The sequence below is a fragment of the Ornithodoros turicata genome, chromosome 3, assembly GCF_037126465.1.
Source record: "Ornithodoros turicata isolate Travis chromosome 3, ASM3712646v1, whole genome shotgun sequence".
NCBI lineage: Eukaryota > Metazoa > Arthropoda > Arachnida > Ixodida > Argasidae > Ornithodoros > Ornithodoros turicata.
Window position 1 is genome coordinate 7149431 of NC_088203.1, and position 14911 is coordinate 7164341.

The 14911-nt window shown below is 46.4% G+C and overlaps 1 protein-coding gene across 2 annotated transcripts in view; it reads left to right on the forward strand.

Annotated features, from left to right (window-relative positions):
* The window catches only part of LOC135387916 (metabotropic glutamate receptor 5-like), a 347669-nt gene that overhangs the window by 138165 nt on the left and 194593 nt on the right, over positions 1–14911 (forward strand). For both annotated transcript variants that reach the window (XM_064617127.1, XM_064617129.1), the window contains one exon: positions 10731–10784. The gene's annotated coding sequence lies outside the window, so the exon portion shown is untranslated. The remainder of the gene's footprint in view (positions 1–10730; positions 10785–14911) is intronic.

Genomic DNA, 14911 nt, shown 5'->3' on the forward strand with positions numbered 1-14911 from the left:
TGAGTTCGAACAATCGATTTTTTTTTTTTGTGCGCACACCATACTTTACCGCGCGGCAATCCCAAGCTGTCACCGACACGCGTTTCCCTCCCTGTCGCAGGGCTAGACCAACCTAAGCAAATTCATTTCGCATAATCAGCTTCTGCAGTAGGAGGCAGTAGCGATTCAAACTTGCTGCATGAACCACAGGACGAAGAATATCTAAGAGAGGGACGAGCCGACCCAATATCTTTCTCCCGGCGAACGAAGTACGCAAAGAGCAATACAAAAGGAATATATATATATATATATATATATATATATAAAAGTACGGTAATATCTTCGGCATTCCGTGTTCGCCCAGCCGAAATTCCGTCATGAAATATTAAACATGAGCCTCCTTGGTCACTCTCGGCGTCTTGTCTTGCTGCACGACCTCCGCCAGCTTCTATCAACCAATCTCGAGCTCAGACGGTATTCCCGGCGAGCCTTCCAAAAACTAATTATACTCCCAAATAGTCCACGGAAGTTTAAAACAAAGAAGAAAAAAAAATTCTTCGAAGAACATTATAAGGGGAATGAGGTCTCGTATATGCTTTCCTGCACCGACAGCGCAACAAGAAACAAAAATATCCTCTCCCTGTGGTGGCCGAGATGAAATCTGAACTGGTGCGCCTATAGGATGGCGCCTCCTCCTCCTTTCTCCCTTTCCCATTCCCTTATTTCCTTAAAAGTACTTTTATTTCGGCTGGGAGCAGTAAACATTCATGCTCCCCAGCGAATTCAGCCGGGATACTGCGAGACTAGATATTTTTTTTTTCATCTACGTTGTCCCTGTTTATATCCCCTATTTTCCTTTTCGTCCCTATTCCTCGTTTTGACTTTTAAGCCTCAAAAATCCGCAAGCTTATGTCTTTTACGACCACACACACATATATATATAGGAGTAACCGCATACTCTGAGACTACTATACTTGTAGCTTTATGGAACCTGTTATGTTACACAAGACTTGTATTTTTGGACACCACGGTCCTTATTGTGAACGGGCTCACTATTTCATTGTCCATATCACCACAAGCAATGGCGACGAAACTCCCCATTTAATCTGCATCTGCAGATGAAGTTGGAGTCAGTCAATATTTAAATCCAATTGCTTTTTTTTTAAATACCCTGAAATGAGCACATACTTTGAGATGTAAGTCGCTAATTTTTGCCATCCAAATGAGACGATACCGAAACCACGCACTTCTCGAACGCAAAGGGCGCGACAACATTTGCGTCGGGGGACCACGTGGTTTGTAGCGATGGAGCTGATTGGAGTAGGCGCTGATCTGATGATAATGGTAATGTGTATTACACGTTAGGTTTGTCTGCCTGTATGTGTGACGACGTGTTGCACGTGTCGAGGACTGCGAATTTTGTTATACTTTTTTTAATTTCATTTAAGAGATACTATTAGGCCAAGGGCTACAATACGAGTCATAGCAACGGAGTGGGTGAGTTGGTACATACTGACACAAAAAAACAGCGCAGGGACACCAAATGCTTTTTATCGATAATCCTTGAATCAATAAACCACAGTTGTTAGTCAGCTCCTCGTTTGTCTACTCACGTCCTGTCTCTGCGCTGTTTTTTTTTTTTTTGTGTGTGTGTTGCTATAATTGTAGAATTGTAGAATCGCTAGTTGTATGGAGTTGTAGAATCGGGAAAGAATCATACATCTACCGAAGAAAACAGTCTCAAGCTAACATGAAGGCGTCAAACGCTTGAATAGAGCTTATCACAGACGATGGTAACTACGGTTCCACTCGACGACATGCCTCGGCTTTGAGTTCAGAGGCAGGTATTACACCCTCCGATTTCCGCTTAGAGATGATCCGATTGCATCATGCTAGCAACATTGTAGAAACAGAACTGCACTGCGTAAGACCGCACAGTTTAGATTTGAGCAACAGCGGCAGCGCTGCTGCACCGCGTATGGTCCCATAGCAATCGTGCGCCGTAGCAGCGCTGCAGAAATCCCCTGCTGCTGCGTGAGGCCGACAACGGCAAGCCCTTTCACCACCACCACCACCACCACCACCACCACCACCACCACCACCACCCTGCTGCTGATGCCGAACTCAGCAACGGAATTTTTGGTCGCTGTATTGCTGAGCTGCTCGGCAGCGCGCGGTCTCGCGCGAGCCAAGCAAGAATGATGATGATGATGATAATGATGGTAAGACAAAAAATATATATCTGAGCCCGCTCACCGCGGGATAAGCTACTCCAGATCAGGTGGATAAAAAAAGAAACAAGCGTCTAAAAAGACGAGGTCTCTGCTATATGCTCTTGACGGCGCCCTGACTGTGAATTGCGCCATGACGGTGACGGTGCCGAGCACTTTCACGACGACTACGGGTCGGCTATCAAGATGGTCCAGAGATATATCTGAAGTTGCAAACGGGCAGCGTGAAACCGGGCACGTTCGAGATGAACATGTTCCGAATCTTCACGCACACATGTTGAACAGAACGACGAAGGTTGAGCGCCTATCGTGAAGAGAAATGCGTTGGCCAATGGGACATTGAGTCAAAGTCTGTGAAGCAAAGTTTCGAGGGTTGAACCACAAGTTCAACGTAACAGAAGCCATCGGGAGCGAGATTAGCAGAAAGTGATGTCATACCATAGCCGTGAGTCAATCTGCTCGAATCTAGCGTGGACTAACCCCACTTGGGATAACCAGCAATCCGGGAAAAAAATGCATAGGTGAAAACGTAAGTGCGCCTCTAGTGGTACACGTCAAGGACGTAGCTAGCCCCTTCCGCTAGCCTCATCGTTATCCCGCTCACGATGGCGCCTCTTATGCTACGTTCCCAAACGAAGGATATTGATACACGAGAGCGTGAAAGTGTCACACTTGTCGCTCGAGTTTCTCAATCTAGTGAGCAACTCAGCCAGAGCGTGAAAAATTGGCAGGGTACTCGCAGAGTTTGGGTAAAGTGCCTCTACGGACTAAATCTCGTTGTCTTCAGAATCCCACTAAAGTTATGTTAAGAAGTCTTCTTGTCTCACGTTACATTCCTGCAAAATATTTTTGCTCTACGTGACGCGAAAGCTAGAGAAACTTAATTTTTATTTTTGAGAACTGTGACGTCATGTGAAGCTCCGACGGAGTGCGGGGCTTTCATTTGGCAACGTTGTTCCCCTTCGCGTCTTCCGCGGGGGAGGGGCGGCTCACTTTTTTTTTGCACTCCCTTCGCGGAGCCCCACGTGACATATCCTCCGACCGCTCCGACCTTACCTTCGAGAAAACACAAATGAGGGAGAAGACATCTCTCCCATTTCCCCCTCTTTCAATGAGCGTCACGTGACTTCTCCTCCATGTGACCAATCCCGAACGCCGGCGTCGTTCCTAGGAGACGAGTGCCCTCTCCAGAACATCACATCATTGCAATTTGTGGGCCTTACGTCACTCGCTCCTCGCATCATCAAAACTTGTGGAGGCTCAGCAGATCTTGAAAGCTTGAGAGAAATGCAGAGCGTTCGTAAACAGGATAGAAATTTCGCGCATAGAATTCTTGTGGCACCTTCTTTTCATGAGCTAAATAAGATAAACGCTGTTTTTCGAGTCAGGTAGTGGCACTTGATTCTGAGCCTGATTCTGAGAGTCATTCTAAGACTCGTACATACCTTAATCCTCTGCACATCCGCTCCTACATGTTCGCCACTAGAGTCACTAAATAGGGAGCAGAGTAGTGACACTGAGCCACGCCATCTTGGGTCCGGCGCGACGGCGTCGCCTAGCAACGGGTTGCCAACCTTCCTTTTCGCCCAGTCGAGCGCCCAGCCGAGCCAGCTCGCAACAGAGGAAACCAGTTTTGGATGGAGGGGACCCAACATGGACGGCGCGTTCTTGGAAGGAGAAACCACGTGACACGATCGGCCCAATCGCGAACACCGAACGGCGGCTCCGGCGCGGAAAAGGAATGCGATACTCTGTACCCCTATTTAATGACTCTATTTGCCACTCGCCTACATTCGGACACGCGAACACAAGCGCAGCGAGCGGCATCTTTCTGCAGCAATACACTATAGTATTTCCTACAAATGGAACGCAGAAGGACAAACACAGAACAGTTGCACTTCACAGCGATGTGTATTTCGATTAACTTTATCGAACCTCATCACACACAACCAATCTCTGCCACAAAAAAAGAAAAAAAAGGGGGTGGGGGCAACATTTATTCATCGTTCATCATCGTGGTCTGAATCTTCTCTGTGAATAATGCCACGTACATGTCATTATATCACGGAGGCATTTGCCCGTCGACGGGTAATTCCAACTTTGAAAGAGGAATAGATTTCTCTCTAACTGCGATTATAGTTATTTTCCTACGCCGCGCCGCAGACAGTTATCGGACATGGGAGCCACATAAAAAGGACACCCAGTTAAAAAGAAAAGATCCAACTGAATCCCATTAAAATGCAAGCCGGGAAACTTTATATCTGACGTTAATTTTATTCTCATCATGCGGGCAGCCGCGAGGGTGGGTTTGGCGTGGAAGAAAGGGAAGGGAAGGGAAGTGCACGAGTTGAAATGTGTGCTTGGGGGGGATATGTATTTTGTATTCAACGGTCCGTTATTCCAAATAAGCCTAATAGTGATAAGGTTTCGAGATTATGCGTTTCATGTCTGGCTTCTTTAGGGGTTCCCCTTGAGATTAAAGGGAAATGGATAGGGAAATAGGGAAAAAACGGGAGGAATTATGACAGATGAGAGCGTAGCAGATGAAGCCATCTGAGTATGAAATCTATGCGTTCGGACTAGTTGCTTGCGATAGGTCTTCTACCGTCACGGAGAGATAAAGGCTTACTTATGTTGCAAACATGCATGTTCCGAAGGGAGCTTAGGGTTGGATAAATACGCCCTGAGGGAGCTTCCATTTACGTTTCATTCTCTGCAGTGTGTACGTTCCCACAATGAAGAGTGTTAGACAATGTGAACAATGTTCACATTACGTGATGCATCATAGATTCGCTGATAAGTTACTTAGTATTTCGTCCATTCGGAGGAGAGTTTGTACTACTCATATGTCACAGAATTGGCTCTCATCTATCAAAGTGATCTCACATATCCTGACGTGTAATGGAGCACGATAAATTGGAATGTTACCAGTTGAGGCAACCTTTATTATCATGAGCAACACGCAATTATCATGTGTTATCATGAGCAACACGCAAGGGTACGCAGTTTTTCTTTAAAGAGCATTAAAACCTCAGTAGACCCCAGACCACATTTAACGTTGGACATAAAAGTTGATATTACTTTATCCGTATTATTTCTTTCTTTATATATTTATTGTTGTTTATTTATTATATTGAACGTCCCTCGGAAGCCGAGTACGACTTTGCAAAGGAACCTCGACCGGATTCCAAACAATAATATTTATTAGAACAACGGTGTTTACCACAACACATGAACAAATGAGCTGAACCTAGGTAGCTTATCTATTAAACATGAGTCAGCACCCTTATCTGATCAACAAAATCTGAAACGGTTTGATCCCCTCTCCGTACTGAAGCTCACACGCATAAGCTGTTAAGCCCTAATCGCTTGAAACCTGGAAGTGCAAACAGTTAGCAGGGTAGAGCTCCAATAAAAGCGCCTTTGGAAAGGGTAGCTATCGGTTGGTAGCTAAATGATATGACAACATTTTCCAAACACGCCATTACTGCGGTCCCGTATTGAGTGAACAAAAGCAAGGTCTGCAAGCACATCAAACAACACCTTCGTTGGCGCCGACAACACAATTTATGGGTAGCCCATACTTTATAATACGATGTCCTCCAACAAATCGCACACTGTCGGCCCCTGGCGAGCAACACATCATGATCATCGTCGTTCGCAGGAGTTGCACATCTGGTTGACACATTTATTAAAGACAAGCTCACCGGAAGGAGAAAGCCTTAATAAAACTTGCAATGATGAAGCACATCGTAAAAGTATACCGAGCCGTAAAGGTGCCTTGGAGAAGGGGCAAGGAGGTGTGGAGCAATACATATTGCTCCGGTTTAATGGGGGATAGGTTTATTACTAGGCCACCAAACAACGACGTTATGTTCGATCGCAGCGACATCAATGCCAGTGTGTATAGGGGAGAAGACGCAGGTAGGAGTGTAACCGCTAATGCAGTGTCTTGATTGTATGCTCAGAGGAACAGCAAAATGAAGCGTTTCTATAGCTCAGTAATTCCTATATCATTCCACTCTACTGTTGATCCTCAGCCACAAAAAAGAAGTCCCAGCGAAGGACACTAAAAGGATTGTATCGCTCTGTTCTAAGTCTTAGTCAATAGAACCTGCGTTCCAAGTATAGTATGGAGAGTGCGTAACAATTGCACAAACAAAATCGAATTCGCAAAGCTGATACTGCGCGGTAGCATCACGCCAAGATTCTCCAGGACAGCGGCATTCGGAGAGGTCACGTGCTTCCAAGAACCAATAGGAATGACCGAAGCACTCTCGCTTCTGTGACCGCGTTTGTCGAAGCTGTAGTGTGCTCAAGATCCTGTTTCCCGCTCGGTATGTCATGTAGAAGAATAGTTGAAGTTGATTTTCTTTAGCATTTAGATGGTAGTGCGTACGGTCACGTAACCTTGTACAAATGTGACCACTAGTCTCAGTAGAACGAAGCGAGTGGTTGGACGGCGTGTCGTATCTCGTGGGCTTGTGAACTGCCACGTGTTGGTCGTCCTGAAAGTTAAACTCTCAATTGAGTTAGATTAGATTAGATAAGACACGCGTTGGGTATTAAGGAGAAATCGAGAAGGTTCGCTACATTAGCAGGACCTTGTGCCGCTTTCTGAGACATGTTGTGTGAGTAGATATGGATGGGTCTTCTTGCATGTTCTGAGAACATAATATGATGGTGTGGACATTATTATGTTGCACATTTGGCACTGTTTTAGCAAACTGTGTGGCGTGCGTAACATTATGCGGTGTGCTCACTACAACAACGTGGGAAAGTTCCCGAAATTCTCAAGAACGCCGTAGATTAGTGGTGATCTATTAACGGGGGTTGTAGACGCGCCCACTGCTCGGTGCTAACTGTTAAAAATGGTGCGGGACTAATAACGATAAATGACAACGAGACGGAGGCCGTCAATTTGAGCCTTTGTATATCCAGTCATGGGAAGTCGGAGTAGTATATAGCAGAGTTCGAGGTAACTCGTTACAAGTAACTCGTTACTGTAACTAAGTTCCTTTTTTTGGTAACTTGTAACTTAACTCGGTACTTTTGCGGCGTGGTAACTTTCAGAGGAACTCGTTCCTTTTACAGGTAACTTTGTCAAAGTAAGTTAAGTTAAGTTCCAAGTTACTTTTAACTCGCTTTTCACTCACGTCGACATATTTTCTTGCTTTCTCTCTGGTTTCTTCATGGCATTTTTTGCCATAAAACGTGATAATCAATCAATGACAGTATTTTATTGAGGAAGTAAGAACCGCTGCCATTGCAATCAAGCTGAACCATTGTGCGCCCACAGGGAGTAAGATGCAAAGCGTTCGAATAGACCTTCACCAGAGAAACGTCATCATGACATTGGTAGACAGACTGAAACCGAAACAGATCGGAAGGAGAGGGCTGGGTTCCACAAACGGGCACTTGTTCGCTACCTCCCATTGAAAGAAAAGTAGGACCGAGGGTCGCGTCCCTTTAAGGGATCACATCGTAATCCCCTCAAGGCCTTGGCTTTCGGGTGCGACCTTGTTCACCTCTAGCTTCGAGCGTAGTTCAATTCTACCAAATTTTGACGCTGTCGAACACTATGACGTCATTTGTTTACAAACAGGGAGAGGTCTATTGTTGGATATAAAGGAAAACGATCTATAAGCGTGTTGCACTCCTCCGCTGGCAACTCCAGGTCTAACTCAACTGCTCACGCGCGCTGCACCTGCGTAATGCTGTTTTGTGGCCGAAGTAACTTGGAAGTAACTCGTTCTTTTTTTTAAGTAACTCAGTAACTGCGAGTTACATTTCAGGCTGAAGAACTTCGTTATTAACTTAGTTACATTTTGCACACGGTAACTGAACTTGTAACGAGTTCTTTTAGACGGGTAACTTCTCAATCTATGGTATATAGTCGGTTTATAAACACTGACTGCATCTTTGGCATTCTGCCAAACGTGTTTAAATGCTGTAGCTTCATAGGGGCATCTCCCGACCCTGACCTTCCTGCACTCGTTTTGGTGTAGTTTTGGTGCGTTTGTAATTTCATTCTCTTCTCTTCCCTCGATGGTGATGGTGATGTGATAGACACAATTGTTACGGACGGACCCACCCGACTGTCTGCACTGGTGGGCCCTATATGAAGCTGTCACTTTAAAAGAAGAGAGAGAGAGAATGAAGTGATATTATGCAAGACGGGAAGCGTCTTCCATGCATCATTGTCCGAAGCAATATATTTATGCAACGGAACCTTGTGGCTTGCCGCCGGTGTCGCCTGTGCCCTTCTCGAGTTTCCGTTTCGTAATATGTACAGTCGTCGAATGTGCCCTGCGACTACTTATGTGAATTCAGTTGTACCACGATTGCTTATGAAAAGCTGTGTGTGTGTGTGTGAATACAACAGAGCACGTGCTGAAGGGCGACTGTTATTGGCAGGATAAGGGTGCTTCGTCATCGTTCTGCAGCCTATACTCTTACACGGGTTACTAGGAGATTGAAAGATTGACAAACTTGCCATTTAAAGCGTGGGCCAAACCTAGTTCACTTACCTGCCACCGCGGTGCTCGCTGGATTGCCGACACTGATGGCGATGTTGTTAGTACCGGCACGTTTGCGATTAAAAAAAACCCATGATATAGCCATTTCTCATTGCGGATCATGGTTCGATTAACAACTGCTCGGGCCATGTAAACGGGCGCCAATGTGGCAGGTAAATGAACTAAGTGTGCAGCTAAGCACTGTTCTGAGAGCTTTCTGAACTGTCACTCGTAATGCATGTAAACCTATCTGTAGTATAATAATATAGGTGTTCGGCACCCGGTGGCTCCTGCGACCAAATACCAGGTGACAGGAAATACGGATCTATTTCCTTCTTCGGATCGCGTACGACTCTCTCTCATCCGGATTCCGGTGAATCCGGATTCCGGATCGTACCGCTATCCGGTACCGTACACATCGTAGGCTGCGCCATTTTAACGATACTTATGATATGTCGTTTCCCAAGCAGCACATAATGTTGATCCAATATTGGCACGCTATCACACGATCCCACCGCCGCGTGTCACCGGTGGCAAAGTTTGACTATCTACGTAAAAATATAACAAAAGGAATTAAATAGAAATTAATGATCTGTAAAATGACGCGTTCCTGTTGTAGTGCAACATATTAGAACCTATTAAAACTTTAAAACTAGACTGGCGTTGCAGTTACTATAGCTACAGATCATTCGTATTTTTTATTGGCTCACCACTGGCTTGCAACATTGGGCCAATAATGGCAGAACCATGCTGCCCAGCCTGCCAGTTCCCTTAGAAGTCGGCCCAGGACGCACATTCCCCCAGGGCGTCAGTCGTGACGTTGCCCACCTCTGTGAGGCCGACAACAGCAATCCCTTCACCACCACCACCACCACCACCACCACCACCACCAATAATGGCAGTTTCATAGGCGCAATATCGGACCGAGTTGCACGGCCAATTTTGGGCAATATTATATTGGCTGCCAGTGCTGGAACGATATTGGACCAATGGTGATGTGCTGCTCGGGGGGGGGGGATATGTTTATTAAGAAAAAGAAAGGAAAGCCAGCCAGACGAAGGTTATTAATCCCACCCCGTACGATTGATCGGTGGCGTTTCGTTGCCGACCCCTCTCCCTGCCTATATGACTGCATGTTGCTCGGGGGATCGAACGTCCTGGGCCAACTTCACGGGGAATTGTTCGGCCATTTGCCTTGGAGATCGAAGACATCCAAACGGCGCAGCCCGAATCGTGATCATCTGAAGACGCTGCTTTCTTACGAGGGAACCTAACTTAATTTCCTTTGCCGGCGTTGCATCATTGCTGTACTCGGGTTACTTCCAATTCCTTTTGTACCTCGTGAAGAAGAGTATGAAAACAAGAATCGGGAAAACAGGATTCCCAGTCTGCTCTCCAGCTTCTCCGTCCAAATGGCTGAGTCGCGCTCGAATCATTTATTGCGAGCCTTTTCCTTCCTTTGCTATGAGGCGCAAACGGGCCGCCATTGCTCAAGGACCTCTCTCTCTCTCTTTCATGGCCGTGTATTTATATCCACCTGGTGTCCAGAGTCTCCCTACGTACACGCAAACAGATAGTGCAGCTTGGAGTTCCGGTGCATTATTGATGGCCGACTCCGGCCCTGTCGGCGCATCGCATGGAGGATCAGGGCTTCTTGTCTTTGGCCTTCCCTTGGAGAAACGGGACGAAGGAAGGAAATTTAATTTCTAATTACCCTTATAGTTTCTCTTCTCGGGGAACCAGCGCAAGAGATTACGGAAGGACTTTGCTTTGATGCGGAAGGGAGAGGGAAGTAGGAGAGAAGGATATGAAAAGGAATTAGATGATACGGGGGGGTCGAATGGGAGAAACGGGCTTGGAAGTGTAACTGGAACAAGTTTTGGTATGTGTGCTTCGTTTGCGCGTATTTCGCGAAAATGGTTCTAGTCAGGAGTTTTGATTGAAATAACGAGTTAGTGTTTCGTGGGTTATTTAAGTACGGTGATGTTTGTGTCTGTCGCAGGTAACTTCAGAGACCCGGGTCTGCTTCGGCCGGACAAGGAACTATGCAGTTAGCGTAAGTTTCTATGTTTCGCATTTGCGTACTGCTAATGATACATCTTTTGACGTACAAAGTATTCCACTTGTTACTCACTCGGAGTGAAGACACACTCTTTCTTGCCTGACGTTATTTTTCTTGCTTTCGTCGACAATATTGGTACGTCGAAAATGAACAGAGCGAATTGCATTCAGTCACAAGACTGACTGTCTGACAGGGTTTATAGATGAATGGTAAAGTTTACTGACATATTTTCTCTGTATACAAGCAAGGTCGAACCGTAAATTGCAATCAAACAAACGACGTCCATACGTCGGCAATAAACGGAGTAAATGGTATTGTACAATTAAACTGCCAAGCGAGGCGTGTGCTTTCTTCGCATAGGTCGGATACGCCGGAAGCAGACGCGTCGATATGTCGACACAGAATGCACGCAAGCACACACACGGGACATATTTTCCGTGTTACACGGCGTTCAGTTCCTTTACGTACAAGTAGTACGATATCCAGAATACTTTATCCTGACGCTGAAAGTACGTATACTGGCTATTTGCCTCGGGAACTGCAGTTATCCCACTGCAAAAACGGGATCAATTTTCGTTAAGAAAAAAAAAAAATCGTGCCGCGCTTCGAGCGGCCGACGCGTACTTTATTTATTTATTTATTTATTTATTTGAGTACCCTCAGGGCTTTACAGCATTAAAGAGGGGAGCAGGATTATACAAAGCTGGTAAACACTAGTGGAACAGAAACAAGTTCAATAAAAGAAAAAAAAATGCGAAAAAAAAAGAATTAACAATAATACTGAATGAACAAATATCACCACTACTCTACTGGTGGTACTTTTGGCCGTTTTCGCGCTGATAGACCGCCTCGTGGGTTTCAGCGTCCAGACTTCTGTTGTCGTTTAGAGTATAACTAACTATACACTGGCAGCGCAGCTCGGAGGACCGTGTTCATTGCCAGCGCCACCAAGTCTGCTTAAAGGTACTATAAAGCAGTCGAGGGCGAACCTATGCAATCAGCATGACGTGAGAGTGCTTGACTCAAAGGCTCAGCACAACAAGTAATATGTTCAGGAGTTGACTCTAAGTATTTTTAATCGGTAAATAAAAACGCAGTCAAGAATGTCGGGGCGACGCCTGGTGGGAAGAAGCCCTCAATTTGTCAAGCAACCCTGTAAGCAAGGAGACCGATAAACAGATGGCTTTCCTGTTGGGATTTGCAAATACTACCTTTTGAGAAAAATGTAACGTGTGTGAAAGAAAATAAACGCAAGCCGAATCTTGCACTCAGTAGCTAAGTTACACATGGCGCACATGGTTCCAACCTGTCAAATCTAGTTTTGGTTTTGACATAGTACTTCCGTGGCGCCCGAGGTGCCGCTGTGTTCGGCCCAGAGTCGTGCGCATGAGGCATTTTCGCCGCCGTACTTGGCGGAGTGGACGTTTCATCCGTCTGCTTCGCCACAGTGTTGCCAGTAGATTTTAATTTTGATTTTTTCGGGATCTATAACGTCTATGTGAGAAAATTTTGCGGCATTTTACTCCTGAGGACGTACACAATTCAGGGCACACAAAATATGAGGTTGCACCTCGACTGCTTTATGGTACCTTTAACACATCCTCTTACTCTTTCGTGGGCACGGTTGGTCAGCCAATACGCTATGACAGTTTGCCTCTGCGCAGAGGAGAGGGTACAGTTTGGAGACACCGCGTGATGAAGTGTCTGTCCAATCACAAGGCAGCAATAAGGGCCGTGGATTTTGTAGACAGGCATGGCTCTCCGCGTGGGTGCACAGAAGAAAGCACACGTGCCCCTCGTCATCACCTTGAGCTGTTTGCTGTCACGCCATTATCTGGGAAAAGAAACCAATGAGGTGGCACCACGGACAATAGGGGTGAGTGGGGAACAGGGGAGCTGCGCAGACAGCTGACCTCCTCCCATAGCGTACCGCAGCAGCAGACGATTTCAAGTGCCGGCGGGCTCTCTGTAGAATTAGCAATGTCTGTAGAGGTAGAATTACGAAGCGTAGAAGAACAATATTACACCTATTACACCCGTAACTAAATATCTGCAGATAGGAGTTTCCTCCTTTAAATGGGCACTATACTACAGAAGCAACCTGTCCCAGAAGAAAGCTCGAGTTTCAACCATTACTGTGTAACCAAAATTATTTTACTTGGCGCTACGGTTTGTCGCGAAAACCCTGCCGAAACATCAACGAAAATACCGTCTTTGGGGGCGTCCGATCGGACTCTGAAGTTGCAGGAACGGCGGCAGCCAATCGGGCAACCTAGAATGCGCTCGAGGCCCTTCCGTTTCGAACACAGTCCGCCTGTGGTATTTTGCACGTACGCCGCTTCATGCGCATTGCTGGGTTTTAAAAACGAATTGCTTAACTGTTATTGATTACATTATCGAGAGATGTTCCGATGGCGAGCGAATTATCCGTAAATCTCATCAGCGGGTGCCAGAGAACGATATCATTGGGCTTTACGGGACGCACTATTTCTTTATAGCGAAACCACTCCGCAGTGGCGCACGCATATCCGGTCGTGCAACTTCCCGATGCGCGAACTGAAGCGATGGTCGGTGGGCAGCGCCGAGAGAAGAAAGAGTTCGGTACGATTTTGATTGTAAATTCGTAACTGATTGGAAGTTTTGAGTAATAACGCCCACTACGAAATGAACGCAGCCTTTAACATAATTTAAAATGAACTTGTGGTGGCCATCTAAGTGTCCCTTTAATTGCGTCGCCGGGGGGGGGGAGGTGGTGATGTGGGGGGAAGGTGCGGTCAACCTGCTCTCAAGTGGCGGCTCGGTGCACCCATGGGAGGGAGAAGAGCAGAGGGCGAAAGAGGAAGGGGAGAGATGATGGTGGCACAGGGGAGGAAGGGGTGTGCTCACCTTCTTCCTCTGGGGATTTGGGTAGTCCAAGAGGACTACCCACCACAGAAAACATGCGAGCACCCTCAGTAGTCTTCATTGGGATCCTCCCTGCACCACGATAACCACCCGGATTATTGGCGAAATTACCTCCCCCCCCCTCCCCCCCACGAATTGCTTCGTCACCCAGTCTTCGTTTCTAGGTGGTAGTATCACCCGCGCTACTGATGGTGTGCTACCGTGACGTCTTGTAATGGGACTCTAATCAATCAAAGAAAAGCTATTTCCCTGTGTGGCAAACGACAGCAAGACCTCCTGTCGTCTCTGCGTATTGAGTAATCCATGTGACGCTAGGTACATTCATCGAAGCCTTTCTTCGAAGTTCATCGTTTTGTTAATAACATGGCTTCATGATGCGTCAGACCTAAAGTAGAGATCAAATATCTGTAGAGCAGGATTTCTTTCTTTCTTTCTGCTGTACCGACGCACCGTACGTATTTCACCCAAGCGGACGCGAAGCAAGCAATTGGTACCCTTATGAGACGTCTGTGCAGTGAACACTGGCGAAGAAGTGTCCCTTCTACGTCGTTCCTGCGCAAGGTAGACCCACATCTCCGTTTCTATATGCCATCAGCGCTTCCTCGACCCATCACGTCGCTCATCTACAGGCTCCGCCTCAACGTGCCACACAGTGGCCGACTTCTGCAAGGGTTCGTCCCCCTGCGGTCTGTGTGATGTACTCGTAGTTGAAAATGTGGATCGTATACTCCAAGACTGCCCGAGGTACAATGCACACCGTTCTACCTTTGTGTCATCGCTGGCCCACCTGGATAATCGACCATACTCCACCGAAAAGGTTCTTGGGTGCTAGCCCGGAAATCAGCTCATACCTGCCACATACGCGCCCTTGTGCAATTCCTCGTCTCGACGGACCTCTTTGACACTTTGTGATGCTCTTTGTTTTTTGTGCATTGAGATTTCGCACGTGGACTCTCCTAACACTGTTGCTTTTGGTGCCAAGTTTTGTGGTGATGTTTTCATCAATTCTGTTTCAAAGTATATAGATTTGTATAGTTCCCTTTCCTTCTTTTCTGAATAACGCGTCCTGGAGTAGCCGGTCCCGAGTGGCTCGGACTAATATCTCAATTTTTTTTTCATTTACAAATCAATCAATCTCCCCTCTTTCTCCTTTTCTTTTTTGTGGCGTCTTCTCGGCAGTCACCATGACGGCGTAGCGTGCCATCGACTAGAATCGC